Source organism: Lithobates pipiens, unplaced genomic scaffold (genome assembly GCF_037356315.1).
Source record: "Lithobates pipiens isolate NorthernLeopardFrog02 unplaced genomic scaffold, aLitPip1_a1.2 Scaffold_19, whole genome shotgun sequence".
Classification (NCBI taxonomy): domain Eukaryota; kingdom Metazoa; phylum Chordata; class Amphibia; order Anura; family Ranidae; genus Lithobates; species Lithobates pipiens.
Window position 1 is genome coordinate 569,594,636 of NW_027507764.1, and position 17,610 is coordinate 569,612,245.

Sequence of the window (17,610 nt, forward strand, 5' to 3'; positions counted from 1 at the left end):
ACCTGTCTCTGTGCCTTTTTGCCGTGTACCTGTCTATTTTACCCTCCTTGTTTTGGATTCCCTTGATGCTATTTTGTGCAGTTTGGGCCTTCAGGGCTCTGGCTAGTATCTTACCCGTTTTGTCGCCGTGTTCATATTATATCTTTTTCCTAAACTGTCTCCTAGTTTTGGTATCTAAAATCTGTTTAAGGGACCTTCTGGATTCTAATAGAGAATCTGCCATGCTGATTGTGAGGGTTTGCTTGTGGAGAGATTCTATGGCGCAAATTTTATTTGTTAGGTGTTTAATTTCATTGTCCCTTTCTTTTTATCTATGAGTACCCATGTGGATCAATTCACCCCTAATATAGGACCTTTGGGCCTCCCAGACCATCAATGGGTTTGCCCCAGGGGCAATGTTGTGCTTAAAGAAATATGTCAGGGAGGAGGTCAGTTTGGGGAGCACCGTTAGGTCCGTTAATAGGAAAGAGTTTAGTCTCCACATATTCGATTTTGTTGGGGGTTCCAGCAGATTCAGTGCAATGGAAATTGGGGAGTGATCTGATATGGTTTGTATCCCTATATAGGCACCAGTCAGTAAAGGGATGTTTCTCTGTGTTATGAATATGTAGTCTATTCTCGATTGACGATTATGAGGGATGGAGAAGAAGGAATAGTCCTTACCCTCAGGGTGTATATCAGGTGTCAATCAGGTTCAATGAGCGTATAAGCTGTTTGATTCTCTTTAGGACTCTATAGGTGACTGTTGTCTTTCCTGTGGAGGTGTCTTCAGTTGGAATAAGGGGAATATTAAAATCACCTCCCAAGATCAAGCGTCCTGAACTGAAACTCGTCAGTTCATTGATTAGTTATTGTCAAAATGTGAGCTGGGCAGTGTTGGGGAAATAGGTATTTGCTAATGTCAGGGAAACCCCCCGGCATGACCCTTTGAGGAAGATAAACCTCCCCTCTGGGTCCACTAGTTTGTCAGACAACTCAAAGTTAGCGCCCTTGCTCACTAAAATTGAGACTCCTTTTGATTTGGTAATGTCGTTTGTGGCATGGTGTGCCTCGACGAAAAAAGAGTCAGTGAGCCTGGGTATGTGATTTGTCCTGAAATGCGTTTCCTGGAGAAAAACAAAACTTAGCCTACCTTTTTTTAAGTTCTCTTAGCAGGGTAGTACTCTTCTCTGGAATGTTGAGACCTTTAACATTATGCGATATAACCGTAGGGTTGCGGCCTAGATCAGTGTAAGCCATGGTAGAGACTCAGATAGAGAGAGCGTCAATTACAGACGTACACAATTGGAAATTCTTATCGCTCTATAGCCCCGAGGTGAAAGCAGAAAGGAGACTAGAAGAAAACAGTTAGAGGTATGAGTACGAGAGGAGGAGGGAATGGAGAGTGTAGGTCTCTCCCTCTTTAGACGAGCAGGGCGTCCCAGAGGGTCAAAGTTAGTGTATACAGGTGGGCCCAAACCAGACCCACCAGAGACACTATTGTGGGGTCTAGGGAGACACCCAACGAGAATGGCAGCAATCGCTATACTGAGCACACACGTAAATCTACATGTATATTCGCACAGCTCCAAGAAGTAAACCAATATATCAATAAACAAATGTAACAACTTAACAGTTAAATGGAAAAGGTTGGGTCACGGCCCGATTTAAACTAATGAATTGTGCTTAATGATCTAATTTGCACTGAGAGTGAGAGAAAGTGAATGATGAACAATATTCTAAAGAAACATCAGCATGAAGATCCTGACACGCAGGCGTGTCAAGACATAGTTGACATAGGGGCGGCATAAAGAAACCCCCGACCTAGGTATGCTTAAACTAAATGTTGCAAAACCAACTCTACCAGATTTGGGATCAAGGGATCCAGTATGTCTCATTGCGTAATTGCACCACTATTGGTTTTTAAACCTGTATATTGCTTACTTATGGGCCCGGATAGAGGACCCGGAGCAGTGCTATGTAACTGCCTTTGTCTAGGTTAAGTGCCCCGTAAGTCTACAAGTAGCTCCTAGTCCAGCAAAGTGTCCACTACAGTCTTGTAGTTCCCCAGGGTGGAGAGAACATGTATGGAACTGGGCAAAATACAGTTGGGGCTAGCAACCTGAAAAGTAAGTGATTACGCACTCAATTGTTAAGCAGTTGCACTCTAGCCGCTTAGCGCAGTCTAGAGGTGGGTGAAACTGTTAGCGGTGCGACCAGCATTGTAAGCCCTCATGCTGACTCCTTGAACAAAAGTGCCCTTTTAGTCCTCCATCAGGCTCCTGGAGGAGTGCGGTCCATTTCGGGGAGTGCCTGCCAGTGGTGTTTCATGTCGACCCTGTCTCTGTTTCTTGGAATGGTGTTTCTCTGGGGATGTCAGTGGGTGGCAAAGCATACTCTTGGTACCAGTCTGGCAGATCCATCGGCTCAATTTGGAGTGCAGTGCAGGGAGGTCGTCAAGTGTGCGCAGAGTGTATTGTTTGCCACTATGAGTGACCAAAAGGGCAAAGATGAAGCCCCACGTGTAACGCAGTTCCTTCTCTTCCAGCTTTTCCAGGAGAGGTCGCAGAGCCCTGCGATTTTTCAGGGTTATCTGGGAGAGATCCTGAAAAAGTTTGATATTCTCCCCATTAAATATAATCTGTTCATTTCTGCATGCCCTGGACATAATATCCTCTTTGAGAGTGAAGTTCTGCAGACAGCAAATAATGTCTCGGGGGGGGGTGATGTGTCCGGACCTCTGGCTCTAAGAGCCCTATGAGCTTTGACAAACTCAATATCTGTGTCCTCTGGCCGTTCTAGGAGAGTGTTGAAAACTCTCTGTAACACAGAAGTGATTTGATCCGTCATGACAGACTCTGGTATTGCACAGACTCTGATATTATTGCGTCTTCCCCTGTTATCGAGGTCCTCCAAATGCCTATTCATTTCAATAAAATGAAGTGCATGAGTAGTGGCCACTTTGCCCAGTCTGTTAATCATTTTGTCCCTTTGTTTCCCTGCTGTCTCAGTGGCGGCCATCTTTTCCTGCAGGACCAGAAAACTAGTCTTGAGGTCAGAAATGGCGGTGGTGAATGAGGCTTTGATGTCAGCTGCAAAGCCTGACATGTCCTCGTATGTGAGGGGGTGATCAGAGAGGGTACCTCTTCTGCTGTTGTCCTCCGTAGCCAACTGTGAATCTTCACTGAATTCTTCATCCGCGTGTACTTGCGCCATCTTGCCTCCCGCAGTGACTTTTAGAGCAGCAGCCTGATGTTTAAAGATGTCGGAGATGTTTCTCCCTGCACATGTGGCCACAGAACGATGAGAGCGAGTGTGCGATTCTGCTTATTCATCTTCGGGCAGTTATCAGCACAAATAGACGGTCTAGGGCCGTGATTCCGATGGAGCTCCACAGTTAGGCTGCCATCCTCGCCACGTGTCAAGCCACGCCCCTCTATATATCGATTTTTTTACACGCAGAGTGATATATGTCAAGAATTTCTTTCTTTTAATTAATATTGTAGATTCATGGTGTCACACGCTAATTAGCTAATTAACTTAAAGCGGGAGTCCACCGGGACTCCGCGTTTTTTTTTTAAAAGCCAGCAGCTACAAATACTGCAGCTGCTGACTTTTAAAATAGTGACACTTACCTGTCCAGCGCGCCCGCGATGTCGGCACCCGATCGCTAGGTCGTCTGTCGGGTCCTGCCACCGCCATCTTGGGTATGGGAATCAGGAAATGGAGCCTTTCGGCTTCATTTCCCGGTTCCCTACTGCGCATGCGCGAGCCGCGCGGCGCAATCCGGACGGTCCCCGCTGCCTCTGGGAACTGTGTGTTTCCCAGCAGGCAGCGGGGCACTTGCGCAAAGGGGCGGGCAGTTGCGGAAAGGGGCGTAATCTACGCCCCTTTCCGCAGACAGCTATCCCGGAAGTGGGTGCAGTTACCTGGATTATCCAGGTAACTGCACCCCCTCCCCCCTGAAAGGTGCCAATTGTGGCGCCGGAGGGGGGGGGATTCCGATGAGCAGAGGTCTATTTTAGGGTGGACCTCCGCTTTAAAACACCTGTAAAGGTTTCCCGAGCCTTTAAATTGTCTCTCAGTCTGGTTTAGTAGGTTACACAATCATGGGGGAAGACTGCTGACTCAACAGTTGTCCAGAAGACAGTCAGTGACACCCTCCACGGAAATGGTAGGTCATAAAAGAACATTGCTAAAGAAGCTGGCTGTACACAGAGTGCTGTATCCAAGCATATTAATGGAAAGTTAAGTGGAAGGAAAAAGTGTAGTAGAAAAAAGGTGCGTAAGTAACAAGAATAACCACAGCCTTGAGAGGATTGTGAAGCAAAGGCCATTCGAGAATTTGGTGGAGATTCACAAGGAGTGAACTATGGCTGGTGTTAGTGCTTCAAGAGTAGGGATGGCCTTGCAGTTTGCCCGGCGGTCGGTTAGCGGCGAATTTTGCGTGTTCGCGATTCGCCAAACCGGTGGATTTCTGGCGCTGTTCGCACGGTGGATATATGTGTTTACATTGCGAAAGAACTTTGACCCATGATGACACATCCATCATGGGGTACAGGACAGCCAATTGAGACATTTCAGCACATGGACAATTGGACATTCCCCCTACCTTATAAATACACCTGATCTGACGGCCATTTTACATTCTGTCTTTTGTCAGTGTAGGGAGAGGTTGCTGTGTGGAGCAGGGACAGACTGTAGTGACACAAATCGCTAGCTATTAGGTCCACAAAAGTCCTTTTAAGGACTGGTATAGGTGTACAGTATATAGGGTTCTGGTGCACTGTTGCTGACTGCTGTGCTGCTAATTGCTGAGTGCACTGCTGACCGATTCTGCAGCTGTCTTTTGTTAGTGTAGGGACAGGATGCTGTGTGGAGCAGGGACAGTCAGTTTAATCACTAGCTATTACTATTAGGTCCACAAAGGTCCTTTTGAGGACTGGTATAGGTGTACAGTATATAGGGTTGTACATGTATAATATACTTTCTTTCAAATATAGAAAGCCTATTATACATTTTATATACGTCTTTATCAGTGTAGGGAGTGAGGAACAGTTTGGTGTTTGGAGCAGGGAAAGTCTGCAAATCACTAGCTACTAGGTCCATAAAGGTCCTTTTATAGGTGTACAGTATATAGGGTTATACACATATAATATACTTACTTTCAAATATAGAAAGCATATTATACTTGACTGCTGTGCTGCTGAGCTGATTGCTGCCCGATTCTGCAGCTTTCTTTTATCAGTGTAGGGACTGAGGGACAGTTTGGTGTTTGGAGCAGGGACAGTCTGCAAATCACTAGCTACTAGGTCCACAAAGGTCCTTTTATAGGTATACAGTATATAGGGTTGTACATGCATAATATACTTTCTTTCAAATATAGAAAGCATATATAGTGCACTGCACTGCTGTGCTGCTGACTGATTCTGCAGCTGTCGTTTCTCACTGTAGGGAGGGACAGTTTGTTTTTTGGAGCAGGGACAATCTGCAATTCACTAGCTACTAGCTAGCTACTATTAGGTCCACAAAGGTCCTTTTAAGGACTGGTATAGGTGTATTATTTGATGTGCAGTATATAGGGGTGTAATACATGTATAAAATACTTGCACCTATAGAAAGCATAGTATAGTGCATTTCCACTGTGCAGCATTGTGACTGCTGAGCGGTTCTGCAGCGTTACTACAAAGAGCGACAAACGCAATAAAAAAAAAGTATTATAACTGGTGTGATAGACCAGTCATACAGTGGTGTGAAAAAGTGTTTGCCCCCTTCCTCATTTCCTGTTCCTTTGCATGTTTGTCACACTTAAGTGTTTCGGAACATCAAACCAATTTAAACAATAGTCAAGGACAACACAAGTAAACACAAAATGCAATTTGTAAATGAAGGTGTTTATTATTAAAGGTGAAAAAAAATCCAAACCATCATGGCCCTGTGTGAAAAAGTGATTGCCCCCTAAACCTAATAACTGGTTGGGCCACCCTTAGCAGCAACAACTGCAACCAAGCTTTTGCGATAACGTGCAATGAGGCTTTTACAGCGTCCTGGAGGAATTTTGGCCCACTCATCTTTGCAGAATTGTCCTAATTCAGTTACATTAGAGGGTTTTCGAGCATGAACGGCCTTTTTAAGGTCATACCACAACATCTCAATAGGATTCAGGTCAGGACTTTGGCTAGGCCACTCCAAAGTCTTCATTTTGTTTTTCTTAAGCCATTCGGTGGTGGACTTGCTGGTGTGTTTAGGATCATTGTCCTGCTGCAGAACCCAAGTTCGTTTCAACTTGAGTACACGAACAGATGGTCGGACATTCTCCTTCAGGATCTCTTGGTAGACAGCAGAATTCATAGTTCCTTTTATCACGGCAAGTCTTCCAGGTCCTGAAGCAGCAAAACAGCCCCAGACCATCACACTACCACCACCATATTTTACTGTTGGTATAATGTTCTTTTTATGAAATGCAGTGTTCCTTCTACGCCAGATATACTTGGACACACACCTTCCAAAGAGTTCCACTTTTGTCTCATCGGTCCACAGAATGTTGTCCCAAAAGTCTTGGGGATCATCAAGATGTGTTGTGGAGAAATTGAGACGAGCTTTGATGTTCTTTTTGCTCAGCAGTGGTTTTCTCCTTGGAACTCTGCCATGCAGGCCATTTTTGCCCAGTCTTTTCCTGATGGTGGAGGCATGAACGCTGACCTTAACTGAGGCAAGTGAGGCCTGCAGTTCCTTGGACGTTGTTGTGGGGTCTTTTGTGACCTCTTGGATGAGTCGTTGCTGCGCTCTTGGGGTAATTTTGGGCGGCCGGCCACTCCTGGGAAGGTTCACCACTGTTCCATGTCTTCGCCATTTGTGGATAATGGCTCTCACTGTGGTTCGCTGGATTCCCAAAGCTTTGGAAATGGCTTTATAACCCTTTCCAGACTGATAGATCTCAATTACTTTCTTTCTCAATTGTTCCTGAATTTCTTTGGGTCTTGGCATGATGTGTAGCTTTTAAGGATCTTCTGGTGGACCTTACTGTGTCAAGCAGCTCCTATTTAAGTGATGCCTTGATTGTGAACAGGTGTGGCAATAATCAGGCCTGGGTGTGGCTAGAGAAATTGAACTCAGGTGTGGACAACCACAGTTATAGTATGTTTTAACAAGGGGGGCAATCACTTTTTCACACAGGGCCATGATGGTTTGGATTTTTTTTCACCTTTAATAATAAACACCTTCATTTACAAATTGCATTTTGTGTTTACTTGTGTTGTCCTTGACTATTGTTTAAATTGGTTTGATGTTCCAAAACACTTAAGTGTGACAAACATGCAAAGGAACAGGAAATGAGGAAGGGGGCAAACACTTTTTCACACCACTGTACATACTACACTTCTCTAGAGACTTTTGTCACAGGGTCATTTAAAAAATGACAGGCAGAGGAAGAGGCAGGCCCTTCCGCAGGGGTGGTAGGGGTAGGGCAGGAGCAACAGGCTTGAGCCAAAGGGGCAAATTGCAGAAGGTGCATGCGATTACGTCAAAGGGCGCACCAGACTTGGTTGAGTGGCTCACTCAGCCTTACTCTTCTGCACCCTCCTCATCCTCTCGATCTGTACCCTCTTCACTCTCTGCTGTGTGCACCCCCAACCGACACTACCACCAACACCACCACCACCATATACCTTCCGCTTGAGTCACAAGAATTATTTTCCGATCCATCACATTTCCGATGCGCAGCCACTCTTGGCATTGGATCAGGAAGAGGAGGTAGCAACAACTGCCACTCAGCAGTATGACGACAGTACCCAGATCAGCCCAAAGAGGAGGTTGGTGCCCGCTGTTGCTGCCTACTCCGAGATCTCTAATTATAGTGGTGGGGAAGGTGACGTAGATGATGATGTGTTTAGTGATGTCACGTGGGTGCCCACAAGAGAGGAAGAGGAGGGGAGTTCAGAGGGAGATATGGACCAGCAAATAGGAGCAGGCGGAACTTAGAATGCACAGGAGGGACAAAGCAGACTGCTAATGTATCAGGAGCGAGGCATCAACCATGTACGGTCACATCTGGTATTCCTAGGACGCCGGCACATGGCTCTGCAGTGTGGGCTTTTTTTAACGTGTCTGCCGCTGACAATAGTGTTGCCATCTGCAATCTTTGCAGTCAATGCATAAGTCGTGGTAAGTCCAACACTCACCTAGGGACGACCGCCTTAAGAAGGCACATGAGCTGCCATCACTGAGCCCAGTGGGAGCAGCGGAACACACAAAGCCACACTCCAGGCTCCCACCGTCCAGCCTCGTCTTCTTCTTCTCCTTCTCCTCTCTCCTCACAATTGTCCTCCACTCCACCTTCCATCATGCCGTCCTCAAGTTTTTCTGCAAAAAGGCAGGCTTCCGTGGGCCAAATGTTCGAGCGTAAAAAAATTATGACGCTGGATAACCCTCTTGCCCAATGGTTGACGGCTGGCTTGTCAGAACTGATAGCCCGCCAACTACTGCCATATAAACTGGTGGATTCGGAGGCATTTTGAAAATTTGTGGCTATTGGAACACCACAACGGAAGGTCCCAGGAAGGAAGTATTTCTCACAGAAGGGCATCCCAGAGCTATATGGCCATGTTCAGCGGCAAGTGAATGTATCTTTGGCACACAGTGTCGGTGCCAAGATACATCTGACCACAGACACGTGGTCTAGCAAACACAGGCAGGGAAGGTATATAACTTTTACTGCCCACTGGGGGAACCTTCTGACAGCCGTCAAGCATGTAACCCATGGCACCCATGTAGATTTGGTTTTACCGCCACGGATTGCATGCAGGCCTGCCTCTTCTTCTCCTCCTCCTCCTACTCCATCCTCCTCCCTCTCCTCCTCGGCTGACTCCTCCTTTTCCGCTGCTGGCGTCTCTTCCGCTGCACCACCCAAGATCCCCAGAACCTATTCGACATGCCAGGTGAGACGTTGCCATGCTGTGCTGCGTCTGTTGTGCCTGGAAGCCAAGAGCCACACTGGCACTGCACTCCTTTCAGCTTTGCGTTCACAGGCAGATCAGTGGCTAACACCGCTCAATTTGACAGTTGGTAAAGTGGTGCGTGACAACGGTGCCAATTTGCTTAGCGCACTGAAACAGGGCAAAATTACACACGTGCCATGCATGGAACACGTCTTAAACTTGGTCGTGCAGCGATTCGTTGTCTATCCAGGACATCTTGCTGCAGCAAGGAAAATCTCTGCCCATTTCAGAAGATCTTACACAGCCATGGCTCGCCTTGCTGACATTCAGCGGCAACACAATCTGCCAGTCAGATGTCTTCTTTGCGATTGCCCGATGCAATGGAACTCAACCTTCTATATGCTTGATAGGCTGCTCCAGCAGAAACGTGCAGTTAATGACTACCTGTACGAACTCTGTGGCAGAACAGGTTCTGGGGAGCTTTTTTTTTACCGCGCCAGTGGTTGCTCATGCGCGACTCATGCAGACTTCTGCGGCCATTTGATGAGATTTACCAAACTGGTCAGTCGCAGCCATGGCGCCATCAGTGACATGGTACCTTATGCCTTCTTTATGGAGCGTGCATTGCGTCATGTCATTGATCAAGCCGTGGAGGAGCAGGAAGATGAGGAAGACGCAATGCTGGATGAATTCTCAGGGGGGCTACTCTATCTGAGACAAGTCAACAACAGGAGTCTGAAGAGGAGTCAGAGGAGGATGGTGCCGGGGCGGATGAGGAGGAGCAAGAAGAGCATGCTTTAAACCTTTCTGGGATCCCTGTTGTTGTGCATGGATGGGGAGAGGAGAACGAGGAGGATGACATTATCCTGGATGATGGGAAGGAGCCAGGCCACCACACCGCTTCCAGTTTAGTGCAAATGGGGGCCTTCATGCTCCAGTGTTTTAACAGGGACTCCGTATAAAAAGCATAAAGGTCAAGGACCAGTACTGGGTGGCAATGTACTTAGACCCCCGGTACAAACACAAATGGCGGAAATGTTACCACTGTCACAGAGGGCTGTCAGAATGGAGCACTTCCAGGCCGTGCTTTGAGAAATGCTGCATTCTGCTTTTGCGTGCGCTGGCAGAGGAGGAATTCCCACTCCCAGAGAAAGAGTTGCGGGTACCAATCCAACAACGCCTGCAAGAAGAGGGCGGTTTGAAGATGTGTTGGGGACTTCACCGTACTATATGCCCATACCCTCCTGTTTGAAGAGGTTGAGCGGTGTCATATTTTTGGGTCCCACAGCGAGTTGCTGGTATCAGTGCTGCTGTCAGTGCTCTCTATCTTGGTGCTGGTGTCAGTGCTCTCTGTCTATCTCAGTGCTGGTGTGGTGTCAGTGCTCTCTATCTCGGTGCTGGAGTCAGGGCTCTCTCTCTATCTCAGTGCTGGTGTAGTGTCAGTGATCTCTATCTCGGTGCTGGTGTCAGTGCGCTCTATCTTGGTGCTGAGCCAGTGCTCTCTCTCTATCTCGGTGCTGGTGTGGTGTCAATGCTCTCTATCACGGTGCTGGTGTCAGTGCTCTCTATCACTGTGCTGGTATCAGTGTGCTCTATCTCGGTGCTAATGTCAGTGCTCTCTATCATGGTGCTGGTGTCAGTGCTCTCTATCTCGGTGCTGATGTCAGTGCTCTCTCTCTATCTCGGTGCTGGTGTGGTGTCAGTGCTCTCTATCTCGGCGTTGGTGTCAGTGCTCTCTATCACGGTGCTGGTGTCAGTGCTCTCTATCACGGTGCTGGTGTCAGTGCTCAGTCTCTATCGCGGTGCTGATTTCAGACAGTGAGGGAAATAGCATCAGAGAAGCCAATCAGCAGGCAGTGCCAGCACCATGGCTGAGGATCAGCACTGGACTGGCACCTCCGGACCACCGCAGTGGAGCCCTGCATAGGTGGGGGTAAGGGCTGGGCAGAGGGAAGGGCTCAAGCACAGTTTAGCACACTTGGACACTGGCACAGGACTGCACTGCCCTGACTGTGGCACCTATCATCTCATGCACCCCCTTCATAGCCTGCCTGGCCTTGCCTCTCCTCCATGGCCTTTATGCACTCCTGAATTATAAAAATTTCACAGATAAAAAAAGAATGCTTGTCGTTGTCGATCCTACATTCACTTAATACTTTTGTTATGTCAGTGTCCATGTTGTGGGACTATGTGTGCACAGCTAGTAGGTATTTTGTGGCTGAAAATATGACCTGGAGGTTTTTAAGGTTTGTCTGCCATTAAAGTCAATAGGGCCCGCCGCAAACTTTGCGGTTCGCAAACTTTTGGCTGCGTTCGCAGTTCGCGTTCGCGAAATGTCCTGTCGGAAGTTCGTCCATCACTGTTCAAGAGCCACCACATACAGATGTATCCAGGACATGGGCTACAACTGTTGCATTATATGTGTCAAGCCATTCCTGAACCAGAGACTATGTCAGATGCATCCTACCTGGGCTAGGGACTAGGGAGTAAAGGGACAGGGCTGTTGCTCAGTAGGGATGAGCCAAACACTGGTTCAGTTCACAGCAGAACATGTGAACAGGCAAAACATTTCTGCGAACACCGTTAAAGTCTATGGGATACAAATGGGAAAAATCTAAAGGGCTAATTTTAAAGGCTTATATGCAAGTTATTGTCATAAAAAGTGTTTGGGGACCCGGGTCCTGCCCCAGGGGACATGCATCAATGCAAATTAAAGTTTTAAAAATGTAAGTTTTTTTCAGGAGCAGTGATTTTAATAATGCTTAAAGTGAAACAATTCAAATTACATTTTCCTTTAAATATCATGCTTGGGGGGTCTCCTTAGTCTGCCTGTAAATTAGCACATCTTTCCCATGTTTATAACAGTATGACAGCAAAATGACATTTCTACACGAAAAAATGTAATTTAAAACTGCTCGCGGCTATAATGTATTGTCAGATCCCAGCAATATAGATAAAAATCATGGAAAAAAAATGGTGTGAGCTCCCCCTAGTCCAATTCCAGGCCCTTTGGGTCTAGTATGAATATTAAGGGGAACCCCTTGCCAAAAATACCAAAAAAATATGGCATGGATGCCCCCCCAAAATCCATACCAGGTGCTTCAGGTTGCTGCATGCCAGTTCTACGTGGAGGCTTTTATGGAGCCTCTCCTATATAAGCAGCCGCAGCCTTGACCATCTTGGAATGGGTGCCCTGGGATTTACACATTAGGTAATTTATTACACACTAATGGACCTTGTCATTGTTACTCACACTACTTATTTGCAGTATTCAAGATTTAATAATTTAAGTCATTAGTGGGTTGTCATTCACGTATCCATTTATTCATTGCGCATTTATGTGCTTCAGTTTATGAATGATATTGAAGAATCTTTGTATTTATTTTCTATTGTACCGATTATGGTATTGCTTTGCTTGTCGTGTTGGATTTAAGTCCCCCTCCCTATCTGAAAATTCTGAAATGTTTTTCAAATATAGATATGTTTAATCACTTGCCTACTGGGCACTTTTACCCGCTTCCTGCCCAGACCAATTTTCAGTTTTCAGTGCTGTCACATTTTGAATGACAATTGTGCAACACTGTACCCAAACAAAACGTTTATCATCTTTTTGAGACAGATAGAGCTTTCTTTCAGTGGTATTTATTTGGCACTGGGTTTTTTATTTTTTTGCTATACAAACTAAAAAAATACCAAAAAAAAAAAATGTTTTTCTTAGTTTCTGTTATACAATAGGTCATGTTTCTCCTTCACTAATGTGCTCTGATGAGGCTGAACTGACTGGCACCTATAGGAGGTGATGATACTGACTGGCAGCACTGTTTCATAGTTGGTTAGGTTGAATAAAGACACCAGTCCATTCAGTTCAACCTGAGTGAGTATCTACAATTGTCCCTATCCCTATACATTGCACACTCATGTCTGTCCCTACCCTCAAGGAGCCCACAATCCAAGGTCCCCATTCATATACTAGGGCCAATTTTGGACAGAAGCCAATTAGCCTACCTGCATGTCTTTGGATTGTGGGAGGAAACCCATGCAGGCACAGGGAGAACATGCAAGCTCCAGGCAGGTAGGGTTGTGGTTGGGATTTGAACCAGTGACCCTTATTGCTGCTAGGTGAGAGTACTAACCACTACACCACTGTGCTGCCCACTGTTGGGGCACTGATAATCAAGGCACTGATATAAATCGCAGGGGGCGCACAATCACGGGAGAACATCATATGACAACCTCCCAGCAATGTGCGACCGCGCTGTAGCCGTCAATCGGCTATAGCGTGGTCATGAAGAGGTTAGATTTACAGATTCTCATATTACATTGTATATGTATCTATTTCTTTTCTGTTGTTGTTCCGAGGCTGCATTTATAGATCATAAATCCGTGTGCTATTATTTCTTGATGTGTGGATGGATCCTTTCAATTTGTTTAGGAATTTTTTTAAATGTTATAGGTTAGAGTAATGTTTTTCTTGCTTGCATATTGGGTTTTCTTGGAGGAGACTTGAGTATGTAGTGTAGTTCAGTTGACCCACTGGGGTTGATTTTGCAAGGAAATTGTCACTTTCCAAGGGAATTTTCTCTTAGCTTAGTGAATGTGAGAAAATGTCAATTTTCACAGAATGCCCAATTGCGTGCAAGGAAATAAAAAAACAAAACAAAAACAGTATTTTGCTTGCACAGGATCAGTTACATAGTTACATAGTTACATAGTAGGTGAGGTTGAAAAAAGACACAAGTCCATCAAGTCCAACCGATGTGTGTGATTATATGTCAGTATTACATTGTATATTCCTGTATGTTGCGGTCGTTCAGGTACTTATCTAATAGTTTCTTGAAAATATTGATGCTCCCCGCTGAGACCACCGCCCTTGGAAGGGAATTCCACATCCTTGCAGTTCTTACAGTAAACAACCCTGTAAGTAGTTTAAGGTTAAACCTCTTTTCTTCTAATTTTAATGAGTGGTCAAGAGTCTTGTTAAACTCCCTTCTGCTAAAAAGTTGTATCCCCATTGTGTGGTCACCAGTATGGTATTTGTATCAACAAAGCTTCACCTTATTCACTAAGGTAAAGCAAAAAAAAAAAGTGAACATTTCCTTTGCAAAGTGTCTTTGAGTGGTGTAGGTCCTCAGATATTCAAAGCAAACAGTGAAAGAGTCAGCAGGCTAATGGTCATATCAGGCATCTGAATATCCGAAGAAAGAAGTAACGAATTTCAAGTTATACAAAAGAAATTATAACAAATTAATTGGATGTGCTTCGTTCATTCGTTAAAGGTCTAATGAAACAAAAGATCAATTCAGAGTAAATCTTAGTGCTGGTTCACACAGGGGCGACCTGTCAGGTGACTTAGCTGCCTGACAAGTCGCGCTCCATGCATTGCAATGGAACCGTTCTAATAGGAGCGACTCCTGTACTAGTTTGGGGTGACTTCGGAAGTAGGTTGCATTGACTTCTATACAGAAGTCATTTTGCAAGCCGCGCTGAAGTCGCGCTATAAGGGGCGGCTTTAGAGTCGGACGACTTCAGCTGATTCATTTTATGCTGGCGGTTGGATTACTAGCAAAGTGCATTCCTGAGAACTGAGTGAGAAGGGTGTTGTATTGTATTTGAGCCGAGGAGAAGAGACGTTGTCATTGTATGTTAATGGATTCAATAAACAAACGACTTTCCAAACTACGAAACGTTATCACGAATCAATATACATACATAAATATCAAATCGAATCAATATACATACAAAACAAATTGATTCGGTATAACGACTATCGACACTCTACAGCAGTGGTCATCAACCCTGTCCTCAGGGCCCACTAAAGCTGGCCATACACCTATAGATTATCTGCAGATTTTCTATGGTTAGATGGAAAAAGTAGGAGATTCCTCCATCCACACAGTTTAGTGAACATGGAGAAATCTGTTGCACTTTTTCTATCTAACCATAGAAAATCTGTAGATAATCTATAGGTGTATGGCCAGCTTAACAGGCCAGGTTTGCAAGATAACTGAAATACATCACAGGTGTTATAATTTGCTGCTCAGTGAGTGCCGTATTCTAGTCTGCATCTCCCCAAGGCAATACATCAAACCTGGCCTGTTAGTGAGCCCTGAGGACAGGGTTGATGACCACTGCTCTACAGAAATAACAAATTATTCAGAAAACAACATAACATATTGAATATAACAGAACAAAATTATGTATTTTACGAAAGAAAACAAAATGAAACTAAACAAAATTTTCCATTGTGCACGAGTCTAGTAAATAGTATTTTAAAACTGATCTCCAGTATTAGAACCCAAGACTATGCTTTAACCCCAATCCTCTTTTATCTCATCACCAAGTTAAAATAAACTACCTAATTAAAACCCTTTTACTTATCTAAATTTATGGTCATGTGACCTGATGCATTCCAAATCTATGTTTCCCACCGCAGAGTGGGCTAGTGCTTTCTTGGGTGTCCTCATTGCTGCCCCGGTGCAAAGACACTTCCCATTAGCTCTCCGGCAGCAGGGTCCACTTGGGCTCCAGAAGAATGCAGCGGTTGGATGATGTCACCATGAGGGGACCAGTAGGCATGCAGACTTTGGCACTGGATCAGCAGGCTTTCCTGCTGAATAAGGTGCTGGAGAGAGACATCTGTTGTTGGATATGAAAAAAAAAATGTTAGAAGGGGATTTAAAAAAAAGATAGAAGGGGTGGGAAAGGCTGTGGGGCACAATGTTTTTTTTTTTTTTTTTTTTACCTAGAGATAAGCTTTAACAGTGATTTTACCTTCAAAAGAAATCTACTCCAATCTAAAGGCAATAGCTGGAATGTCTAGACAAAAACTTTTTTTGTTTTTGTTTTTTTCTTCCATAATTTTCCTTTACTTAGTCTACAATTGACTTAATGTTTCCTTTATATGTATTCCATTTAATATGACTTAACTTACCTCCAATCTTTCTTCCCTTTCATCTTATTGAATGATCCTGCTACTGGAAATATGTGCAAATGTATTTCTGTGTGATTTAAAATCTGGTTAACATTTTCTTCTAGTTACGTGCATTAATCATAAGCCTTGACGCACACTTAAAAAAAAAAGCAAAAAAAAAAACAAGCCTTTGCTGCAAGGTCATGGCTCTCTTGGACAGCCTGAGTGAGTATAATCAAACACAATTTGGGAACTTTTGATCATGAGGATCACTTGACCTCCTACAGTCAGTCATCTTAGTCTAAAAAAGCCGTCCTTTAAAAATAACTAACCAAGAGGCAGCAATCGTATCTTTCCATAAGGATCAAATCTAGTTCTCATTATCTTACCAAAAAGGAAAAAAAATCAAACCCCGAATTAATATTAATATTTTTTGTTTTTACTTTTGTAACTGGTAAACATTATACATTGTAGGACAAAGTTTTAAAAATCTTACCGTTTTAATTGGCTGTGGCAATTTGAAACCCCTATATCATAATTTTTCAACTTTTCAACACAGAGGAAATAATTTTCCAGTCCCAGGGAACCCCTGCTGAAAAATACTATATCTACAACTCATGATACATTAGTGTGATGGTCATTGGGAAGAATTCCCCCCCCCCACCCCTTACAGATAGCTAAAAAGATCAGTGGTGTCAGTGGGAACTTGTCTGAGAGGCAGAAATTGCTCTCTGCTCAAGGAACCCCAAGCATCCTTAGGATGGAACTTTGGGTTCCATGGAGCAATGGCCCTGGCTCAGAAACCCTGCCCTACATGGACACATACATACAGTATATATATATATATATATATATATATATATATATGTATACATACATACATATATATATATATATATATACTAGACATGTGCATTCTTTTTCGTCCGAATGCATTTTCGTCCGAATTTCAGCTATTTTCGTTTTCGTTTTGACAAACGATAACGAAAGCACAGAATCCGAAAAACAAAAGATCCGACATAAATAAATGCTTTATTTTCGTTTTCATTGTTACAACAGTTCGATATAGAATAGGAGATTTGACATGACTCTGACAACAATGTGTCTATAGAACCTGTGGTCGAATGTGCCTAACCTTACCTCTATTAGTCCAAGATTATATAGAGAAAATATTCGACAGAGAAAAAAGATTTGACAGAGAGAAAAGATTCTGCAAGTTACTGTCCTAAAAAGTGTTTGGGGACCAGGGTCCTGCCCCAGGGGACATGTATCAATGCAAAAAAAAGTTTTAAAAACGGCCGTTTTTTCGGGAGCAGTGATTTTAATAATGATTAAAGTGAAACAATAAAAGTGTAATATTCCTTTAAATTTCGTGGGGGGGGGGGGGTGTCTAACTGTCTATAGTATGCCTGTGAAGGGGCTCATGTTTCTGGTGCTTAGAACTGTCCCTGCACAAAGTGTCATTTATGCAGGAAAAAAAGTCCTTTAAAATCACTCGCAGCTATTATGAATTGTCGGCTCCGTAATACAGAGAACACTCATTGAAAGTCATTGATAAAAAAAATATAAATAAATAAATAAAAAAAGCGTGGGGTCCCCCAAATTCAATTACCAGGCCCTTCAGGTCTGGTATGGATATTAAGGGGAACCCTGCCTCAAATTTAAGAAAAACATTTGACGTGGGGTTCCCCCTAAATATCCATAACCAGACCCTTCAGGTCTGGTATGGATATTAGGGGGAACCCCACGTCAAATGTAAAAAAAAATTGACGTGGGGGTCCCCCT